This window comes from Solea senegalensis, linkage group LG1 (assembly GCF_019176455.1).
Source record: "Solea senegalensis isolate Sse05_10M linkage group LG1, IFAPA_SoseM_1, whole genome shotgun sequence".
NCBI lineage: Eukaryota > Metazoa > Chordata > Actinopteri > Pleuronectiformes > Soleidae > Solea > Solea senegalensis.
The window spans coordinates 36,024,094-36,034,935 of NC_058021.1; positions in this window are offsets into that span (position 1 = coordinate 36,024,094).

A 10,842-nucleotide genomic window follows, 5' to 3' on the forward strand; every position below is an offset into this window, starting at 1 on the left:
ATTATGTCATGTCCGGGGCTCCGTAAGATTTGATTTCATTAATTTGGCAAGTGAATGCACTCTGATACATGTTTTGATTTCGACTGTATGAATGAGGACATGAGATGGAGAGAAACTCAGGGTTTGTTGAAGAAAACCTGCCAGGGAGCAGGTTAGGTTCACGGAGTATGTTGCCAGGGTAACTAACTAACTAACTTTTCACTAAACCAGCTTTCTGAAAAGGGGCCCAGGTCTCCTCAGTGATGATGTCACCATCAGCTGAATGTCATGTAGCAAATATGTGTCTTCCCCATGAACGCATGAAAGTGAGAATGTTTTTATACTGAGGTGATGGCGCCACATGCATGTTTACCTGCAGCGGGGGCCCAGAGCCCCTGGTGGAGGGGAGGTGGAGCCAATCTCCCAGCTGACAGTTCACTGCTACGGTCAATTCAGAGTTAATCTTATCATGTCTTTGGACTGTGGGAGGAACCTGGAGAACCAGGGGACACACAGGAAGACCTTCAGCTCAAACACAGTTGGAGCAGGTGACCAATCTCACCTGGATCTGATCTGATGACCTTCTTGCTGTGAGGCAGCTGTGTTAGCCATCATACCACCGTGTAGCTCAAATTGCAGTATTTCACAGATTATTTTTAATTTTCAAAATGATGCAAATACATAAAATTATGACTAAACAGATTAAAACCACAGCTTCACTAGTGATGTGATTCATACTCTGACTCCGCCTCCTCTGTAATAACAGCACAACATGTCAGGAAGTGACTGTGGTCAAACACTCCATGTCTTCCTCTGGTCAGTTTATGACCTCACAATCATTTTGATCAACAAATCATAATAAAGTTCAGCTTTTACTGTCAGACCTTTGTTCTGTTTCCAGTCTGGGTTCTCACTCTGGGCTGGGTCATTGATCTGGACTGGGTCAGGGATCTGGTTCTGTGTTTCTTTCTTATTGGGTTAACAGTTTTGACTTTACCAACACATATTATAACTGCGCTGCACTTATAACTGTTGCTCTACTGTGTATTACCAATCTAAGTACAGGTTAAACATGAAGAAAAGTAGAGTAAAGCTGTATCCCAGTCATTGAAAAGGTCCTGGAGCAGGTCCTGGAAAATGACTGCAACACCAATCACATACTTTCAGACTTTCATTATTTTCCACAGCATTTGGACAAATGTGATTTTCCAGGAGTTTAAAAGTCACATGTTTTTCAGGATGTGATATTTCCCTGCAATAATCAATAATCAATAATACTGTAATACTCCAATAGTCTATTAAGTGACTCTGTCCTGAGATCCTTTTAGGTTTCTTAAAGGGGACATATTATACCCTATTTCCCCAATTAAAATAGTTCCCTGGTGTCCTAATGAACATGTCAGTGACATGCTTTGGTCAAAATACCATAAGGATGAAGCATCATAGCAGTTAATAACCCTGCTAAACCCGCCCCTTTCAGAACGCTCGGTTTCGTGCATGGTCCCTTTATATGCAAATGAGACACAGGCAAACACACACCCACTTCTTCCAGGGGGTTTCTGATTTGTCCTTTTTACAGCGCTCACTCGCTCAGATCCCCCCCTCCCTCCACTAGTTCTCTGACAATATCAACATGGCAGCGTGCGGAAAACAGCGAGAGTGCCGTCACAGGAAGAGACGTCCTACGTAAGGATCGAGCCGATCAGTTAAAAACACACATACAGTGGCAGTTTAGGCAGCTCGCCACTGGAGATCAGCGGTAGCGATCAGCGGTGCTGTCCCTAAATCTTTTTAACTGATTTTCACAGAGAGTGCCGTCACAGGAAGAGACCTCCGACACATGGATACTTAGGGACAGCACTGCTGATCGCCAGCGGCGAGCTGCATAAACTGCTGCTGTATGTGACTGTATCAGACTGAGTCTGTGCTCCGGTCATGGCAGACGTACTGAACAAATATTTTTAATTAGGACGTGTCAGAATGGTCAGTTATGAGCTCTATGTGACCTTTTCTTAAAAAATACGGTCGATGACTAAATACGGCGACCGCTGGCCGCAGTCTGATGCGAAGTGGTGCGAACACACGAACACACGTTTGCTGACTTTATCCGGCACATTAGCTTCATATATAAAATCCTCTGTAAAACACTGTGCTCCACTGTTCAATGTGAACAAGCCGTCCACGTTCTCGACTTGCTCGGTGCGTCCTTAAACAGTGAAAGGCATGATGGGAGTACGCTACTGACGTGCGCAAGCGAAATTTATCAATGCCAGCAATAAAGCAATGAATGACATGATGATTCTGGGGGAATTCTGCACAGCTGTAGCTGTGTTGCTGCCTGGCATATTCTTACCCTTACATGAGCTTTAATTTTAAATGGTAAATAAAACAAAATACAATTTAGAAGAATGGTCTTGTGTTGTTTTTGTACTTTGTATTCAAAATGGCACAATACTGAGAGGTTTATATGGTGTCACCCTACTAAAAAGTAACAAAATAAAACAATAGACAATGCATTTATTGTCACCATGACAATAAATTCACTAGTTTAGATTTGTTTTAAAGCAAAACACAACAAAAAATAAGAGCTAAATATATTTTTTACAATGAAATATATATATATAAAAAAGCACTACAATGAAAGTCAAATAAGTTAGTAAAACAGCACCTCAGTCATTTACAAATAAGTGCAAATGCACTAAAGTGCAGAATTAGATAAAATAGACAAATAGTTAAATAACAAAGAGATAGAACTGTAACAAGATCAAATGCTTTGAGAACAAACATATGTTTTTCTGAATTTGCAAATGACTGTAATGATCACACACAAACAATCCAATTCACGTCGAAGGTGGAATTAATGGAAGTCTGAAAGTTGTGCAATATTGCATTAAAGTATTTACACTGCAGGTTGAAATATTTGCATGTTGATTAAAGGTAATAAAAGTGAAAACTGTGAATAAAGAATGATGTTTAAAGATAAATAAATGAATAATTTCACTTGGACTCAGCAAATCATAAAAAGCCAATATATTTTATATCTAGTCTGATCATTCAACTGTGCTGATATTGAAAGATTTATCTTCTGTATTATTCCATGCTCAGCCGTGCATCATGCATCATTTGTTTATATCTGGCCTCACCAGTTTAAGAAGGCACTTTGCTTTTTACTGTTTCAGCTCTTAAAATAAAACGACTGTAAAACGGTGCTGGTTCTGCTGCCTGTAATTAGACATGAGCCTAAAAAAGCCTGGCAACGTAAACACAGTTCAGTTCTATCAGTGAATTCACGCAATAATATACTGCAGTAATTACAGGGAGAGGACAGAGGACCACTCCTCTGCTGCCACCTGCTGGACACAGGGGGAACAGTCATGGTTGTGCGTTTGAAGCGTTTTCATCAGAGCCAGTGTTTGAGATGATTAGCATCAGCGGTGCATATGAAATCACTGCTTCAGTGTAGGAGGCAGAGGGAGAAGCAGCAGAGAGTGAGAGACACAAATTGTCAATGAATGTAAATGAGTAACCAATATTCAAATCTTCCTGGTTTGGCTGTGTTTGCAGTCCCGTGATATCTGCCCGTCTCCCTGTCATGCCGCCCTCGCACACTATCCCCTAAACCCTTTCATTCCTCTCCCCTTCCACTCACTCTCTGTCATTTACCATTGTTCTCTTCCCACAGGCTTACTCTGTCACCTCCTCCTCATCCTTCTACTCCTTCTTCCAGCTCCCGGTTTCATTTTCCCACTCCCTCTGTCAGCTCCTCTCCATTACGGCTGATTCAGTGAAGTACACGGAGCAACAGCTGCGTAGGCTTCTCCTCACTGACTGACACATGGGAGGAGGAAGGCTTAAAAAACTCATTTATTTTTGTGTGTGTCTGGTAATCACACACAATACACCTATACAACTCACAGAAGTGCTCTCTCTCTCTCTGCGGTGGTGTGTGAGTAAGGAGCTGAGAGCGTGTGGTTTCAACTTTTAGTAAGTTTTTGAGAAAATCTTTTTTGTCAGTGTGAGTGTGTTTATGAATCTTTATTTTATCCCTTGTTGCTATCAGGGCTGTGTGTGTGTGTGTGTGTGTGTGTGTGTAATTGTTTGTGAGGGGCAGCGTGCTCTGTGTGGAACAATGCCGGTGGCGGAGGCTGCACCTGCGGAGTTTGAGAAGCTTTTCCCCGCAGTGCAGTGCTCGGTGGAGGGAGGCAGGGCTGGCTGTGGGAGAGGTTGTCGGTTGTGACAGCGTGAAGTCTGGCTCACGGATGAACGGGGCCATCGTGTTGTTTCTCGACAGTACGGCTAAGGTTTGCGAGGTGGTGGAGAGGGGAGTAGTTATCCGAGACCTTCACTGCCGCCTCACTTCTCGTCAACCCTGCCACAAAAATCATGATCTCAAATGCTCCCCCGTTCATTCAGAATGAATTTTTAGTGAAGGAGCTCTCTAGTTAGTTAGTTTTTTTATTAATCCCCTTAGGGAAAGTATTCCTCTGCATTTGACCCATCGTTGAATTAGGAGCAGTGGGCTGCCACAGTGAGTGGCACCCGGGGAGCATTGGGGGTTGGGTACCTTGCTCAGGGGTACCACAGCCCTTTTTGGCCGGGTGGGATTTGAACCGGCGACCCTCTGGTTACAAGTCAAGTTCCCTTTCCACTTGGCCACAGGCTGCCCCAGATACCCCTAGATACGGACACATCGTATTCCCAATCAGGATGGTTTCACTGGGATGTAAATCTCTGAAACTCAAGCATGTTGTGTGTCACAGGCAGGGCCGGCTCTACCTAATTTTGTGCCCTAGGCGAGATTGTGTGTGTGTGTGTCCACGAGTGTGTGTGTCGCGCTCAAAAGTGACTGTATACTAGTCACTAGTCGCCTCGCGGCGCCCCTCCAGCAGATGGCGCTCTAGGCGACCGCCTATATCGCCTATGCCAAGAGCCGGCCCTGGTCACAGGAGACAGGTTTTCATGATCCTTAAAGAAAGAAACTCTGATCTGAGCCTGTCTTTCTCCTTTAAAGTTGATGGTTTTATTTATGTGGTTTTCGTTTCCTCGGAAACGATGAAATGTTTTGGTTGTGGGGGCGAGGGGCATTTGGTCCGCTCTTGCCCGAGGGAAGGCGGAGCGCGGCGCTGCGGCTCCGGGGGGAGATCTGCCCGTTGCTGCGGGCGCGGGGGGGACATTCACTCGCGCCGATTACTGTGTGGGGCACTCCCGTTGTTGCCACAAGGCCGTTTTTTCTGCTCCGGTGGGGCCGTCCGTCGAGGAGAATCCTCCCGCGGCGTCAGTCTCCGTAGTTACTGAGACTCTGACTCCTAAAGCAACCATTTCCAAAACAACTGAAGACATGGTTGAACAGATGATGGAGGAGGATATGTCTGATGACAATCTCCTCAAAATATCACAGAAAAGAAAGAACTTTGAATCTGGAATAAAGAACAGTAAAGTAAAAAAAACAAGCTCCCAGACTGAGTCCACTGAGTCAGAGAGCGATGTTCTCCTGACTCAGCTGGACTCTCAGGGTAAATACCCCCCAGAGAGTATTAAAGCCTTCCTGGAGCAAACTAAAGGAGCCAGGCTGCCTAATGTAGGTGAGGTCTTTCTGACCTACAATTATTTATTAATTCAGCCAGGCCGCTCACCAGGAAGAGCTGTGGGGAGGAGGTTTGAACAGAGCAGGAAATATTTAGATTAAAAGAGTTAATACTGAAGGTGAAAACCCAAATCAAGAATGATGATGATTTTTAGATGTTTTTACCTTCCATTGACTGCTCTTTTTACTGCTGTTCTTTTTTTAACAGCAGCACACAAGAGGTGTTTTATTCAGCCCGTGGGTTTTAGTGATCATTTTTTAGTCTCCTGTCATGTTTTTATCAAAAACATTCGTTTAAAGAGTGCCTATTGGCATTTTAACACGGCCCTTTTAGATGACCAGGCTTTTAGAACTGCTTTTAAGTTTTTTTGGGAGTCCCACAGAGAGAGCAGGCCTGCCTTCACTAACATACAACAGTGGTGGGTCTGGTGGCAAGACCCAGATTAAGCAGCTCTGCCAGCAGTTCACTCGTGGTGTCACTACAGACTTAACCCGGTCCATGAAAGATCTGGAGTCGCAGGTGGTGGAGCTGCAGACTTTAGCAGACTCCACGGCAAATCGAGGGCTTTTAGATTCCCTCAAGTCAAAAAAATCGGACATAGCCAACCTGCTAGGCATCTCAGCACAGGGGGCTCTGGTCAGGTCTAGGTTCATGAACATCACACAGATGGACGCCCCATCTCGCTTCTTCTTTGGGCTGGAGCGGAAAAATGGACAAAGGAGATGTCTTGGAGCTCTCCATTTCATTGGGTATAGAGACTGGTCTGAGACCAAGACAAGGCTTTCGACCGGGTTGAACACCAATACCTGTGGCAGACTCTGGCTGCTTTTGGGTTCAGCCCTGGCTTCATAGCCATGGTCTGGGTTCTCTATAGTGAAATTGCGAGTGTTCTGAAAATTAACGGTGGGCTGAGCGCACCTTTTGAGATCCAGAGAGGGGTAAGGCAGGGCTGCTCTCTCTCTGGGATGTTATATTCAATAGCCATCGAGCCTCTGCTCCACAAACTCAGAACTAAGCTTATAGGTGTGTGTTTCGGGTCGACACAGGTGAAACTAATTAGGGCGGGGCAGGTAATCAAAAAGGCAGGAAAATCAGACAAAGACCATGTCATAAACAGGATGTGTCAAAATAAAACGGGAAATCGGCAAACGGCAAACACAACACCAGTAACTACAAGACAAAAATAAAACTCTAATGAAAATGAATGTGCAGATAAATCAGAAACACTGGAACAAAATCAAAGGTCCGTGGTTTTATTGTGAAATTACTAAAGGTGTGGCTATTACAGGAAACTATATTACATTTTTGTAAATGTAGTGTGTGAGTCGTACAGTTAAATACAGTATTTATATGTGAACATGTAGTATTATACTGAATGGCATAACTCCTCTGAATTGAGTGTGAAATGCAACATAACAATACATGAAAATACAGCAAAATAACTCAAAGCTGTCACTTTACTGTCACATCCTATAAAATAAGGTATGAAAGTACAGTATGTATACTTATACTGTAAATGCATATCAGTGATGAAAGTGAAGTAACTGTTAGCCTGTAATTACCATTAAAAGTGAAGTAAAATGCTTCACGGTGTAATGTCAGATTATTTTGGCTCGTCAGAGGAAGATGAATGAGATAATTTATACTGTATTATAATGTCAGAATGAAATAAAATAAACAGACATGAGGAATGCATCACTAAAAGCACACGGATAAGACACAGATAAAAAGCCAATTTGTTTTCTACAATGAAATGAACGTAGTTAAGTGTGGTATTAAAAAGACACGCTCACTGCCTGTATTGACAGTAAAATATGATGATTTTTTAATGCAGCAGCAGGTGTACGGCAGGCCTTTGATGGATGTGGGGAATGTTGAGGTATTCTGGGTTTAATTAGAGCAGTGACATTAATGTGACTGCAGTGAAAACAGCCAGAGCCCGGTCTGTTTACCTTCACACTGACACTGGCGTCTGTATATTTGCTTTGGGCTGCTGATGCACGGCACTGTGGAGAGTAATTAAAATGCATTCTCCATCTCTTCCTTATTAGAGAGTCAGTCCTCCGGAGGGTTTTGTGGATCTATCAAGGAGCACCTGAGGAGAGTACCACACCAGAAACCTACCATCAAATACCTTTAAAGTTCATCTTTTTTAAAAGTTCAACATGTGCTTTGGGGTGAAAACCCACACGCATCACATCGCAGAATGACACTTTTTCAACTCCAGCGTTTTTACAGTAAATTGTGGAGTTTTGCTGGTGCAGCCTTGTTGAGCCGCAGCATTTAGTCCACAAATGTGCAGAGCTTATGGGAAACACTGCTTCCAGAAAGGCAGCAAACAAAACAACATCCCAAATCCTGAACAAACAATAATACTGTCTTAATCTACACATATGAATTGAGAGACATGACTTGTTGTTGAGAGAGGCTCTGGGGACTGAAGGATTTAGACTTGCAAACAGGGCGGAGGTGGAATGATCCAGTGGATAGTAATCAGGGGATTTTTCAGAGCCTTTCTTTACATGTGGGAAAAATCTCCTTTGTCTGTAGAATCCTGAGAATAAAGTTAAAATGTTGAAAGTAAAAAGTTCAAGTTCAAACGTGAAAGTTAAACGAAAGTAAATGTATTTTCACTATTTAGTATTTCAGTATAGTATTTAGTATTTAGTTGTATAAACGCTCCCTCAGTCTGGTCTGATAGTTTTGCTTGACAGAGCTTGTTTCAAATCATTTCTGTTTACAAAGCGGAGACAGAGGCCCAATAGTTGAAATCACAATAAAATTGACACTTAATTCCATGTTGAAATGTTGAAAAAAAATATTACTGCTGATAATAAAGTTGACGTTAAAGTCTAAATGTCAGGAAAACAGTTGAAATGTTGAAAAATAACTTAAATAAAAAAAAAAGAAAGAAACTTAATATGTCAAGGAAAAAAGTAGACGTAATATTTCTTAAATAAAGTCATACTGGAAAGATATTTACAGAGAATAACTGAAAACATTCTTGTTCTTAGAAAACTGTCTGATGCTGCAGTTAAAACTGATTCAGTGAGAGGGAAGTTTAAATGTTGGTAATCCAAAGGAACGAGACAGTGCAGCAGATATTTCCATGTAGATTTGTCAAAACCTGATGGTATCATGCACAGTCATGTGACCATACTTATTTTAATATAAGAATATCAAATAGTGTTGCTGTAAATAGGTTACTTCACAGCACTTGCTGAGCCATAACCCAGTTAGAGGAAAATGTAATCTCTGCAGATGACGACGGATGAAAGGAAACAACAAGAAGGCGTATTCATGACGGAGGCCACATTGTTAAATATGGAAGAAGAATGACGTGAATCATCTGTCACATATGAGAAGTGGGCGTTTATTTAGACTGTGTGCGCAGTTTTGATCACATCACACATAAGACGACACATATCACACACACACGGCAAAGCAACAATTAACTAGAGTTAACGCTCCAGCGTGTAACAATTACAGGATTCACTGGCAGAAATCCAAAATACTAGCCATATGTATATTTGTATAATTTGTATAAAATGTATAGTTTTTTATTTACACCCTCTTGTGCTGCCGTGTTTCGAATGGCAATCTGCAGTCTCACCATTAGAGGTCACAACTTCTTACACAATGCACCCAACAGTACGAGACATATGTGTCATATAGGCACAGGAAATGGACGCATCCTCCTCCTTTAAAACCCACAGAAGATAAGGCTGAAGGAATAGAGACTAGAGAACGACGTGGCAGATAAACAAAGAGGAGCCACACAGAGAAACCACTCGTTATCCTGCTGGATGGAGGAGGGCAAGGAGGAGGAGGAGGAGGGAAATCATCTGTTTACGCTGCTGTACTCTCTCCCAGCACTAGAGGGCAGTGTGGTCATTCTCCACTGCTGCTGTGCCGCATGGTCTCCCCCCACACACGCCACCCATCACTGTTTTTTGAAGTATTGAAAAGGTTTACTCTGTTCTCTCTGTAACATCATGTGGTTCTATCCATCTCCCTCTCTCACGCCACTGAACAATCTTGTATTTACATAAGGAGGTGGAGTGTGTGTGTCTGTGTGCGTGTGTGTTTATGTTTTCTTGTGGTTGTGAGGACAGCAGTGGGGTTCAGTCATTTCGTTGTGATGGTTGTGGTTTGAGTAAAGGGTGAGGGACTGCATCATCAACAAGTGTCCTCACAATTATTCACAGATAAAGTGTGTGTGTGTGTTACCTTTCAGCCATTGTCTGTCGGGAAACTGACCTTGTCAGGACCAGTAGTCCTCATAAGAACCAATGCCTGGCTCTTGAAGCAGAACCTCAATTCTGAGTCAATGTAGTGTTCTATCAAGAATAGCAGCACAAACCTGAGTGTGTGTGTGTGTTCTTGTTTTTACCTCTTTATCTCTTTTACCTCATGAATTTGTTGACTCATTCATGACCAGTAGTCCTAGTGGGGACCAAAGTCCTGGTCCTAATGAGGCACAGTCTCATTTCTGAGGCTCTGTTCAAAGTGAGGATTAAGATTTGAACAGTGGTGAGGTTAAGCTTAGGGATGAGGCATTTTTAGGATGACATCGATGCAGTGTCCTGTGTGTGTGTGTGTGTGTGTGTGTGTGTGCGTGCGTGTGTGTGTGTGTGTGTGTGTGTGTGTGTGTGTATGTGTTCTTGTATGTGTCTTGAGGACCTTTTTCTGTTATAAATACTGACTTTTTCAGGACCAGTAGTCTTCACAAAGACCAAGGTACTAATGAGGCAGAACCTCATTAACCTTTTGAGGAGCTGGTTAAGTTTAGATCTAAGATTTGAATTGTGATTAAGTTATGGTTAAGGTCAGGTTTTATACTTGCTGTATGCCGTGTCCTAAGAAGAATAGATGAGCAGACCTGTGTGTGTGTGTGTGTGAATAGATGCAGTATTGGTTTGACTTGTCTGTATTGGCCAGAGGCAGCAAGCACAGCATCTGCTGCAATGAACAAAACATCCTCCAGCATCACTCTCTCTCTCTCTCTCTCTCTCTCTCTCTCCTGTATTGTATTTGTCTTTTTCCGTCTAAATTCTTTAATTTCAGTGAAGGTGACACAGACAAACAGACACACTGGAGTTTTAAGACTCAGTCCTTGACAAAGTGACAAAGTGAGGGTATTGTAAAGCTGCTGCTGCTGCCTCCCACACTATTGCTACAACCACAATTTGTCTGGGAGAATGGCAGGAAATGACCGGTACAACTTTACGAAGTGTGTACTTGTGTGAACGCAGCTTAAACACAACTGTTAGTGTGA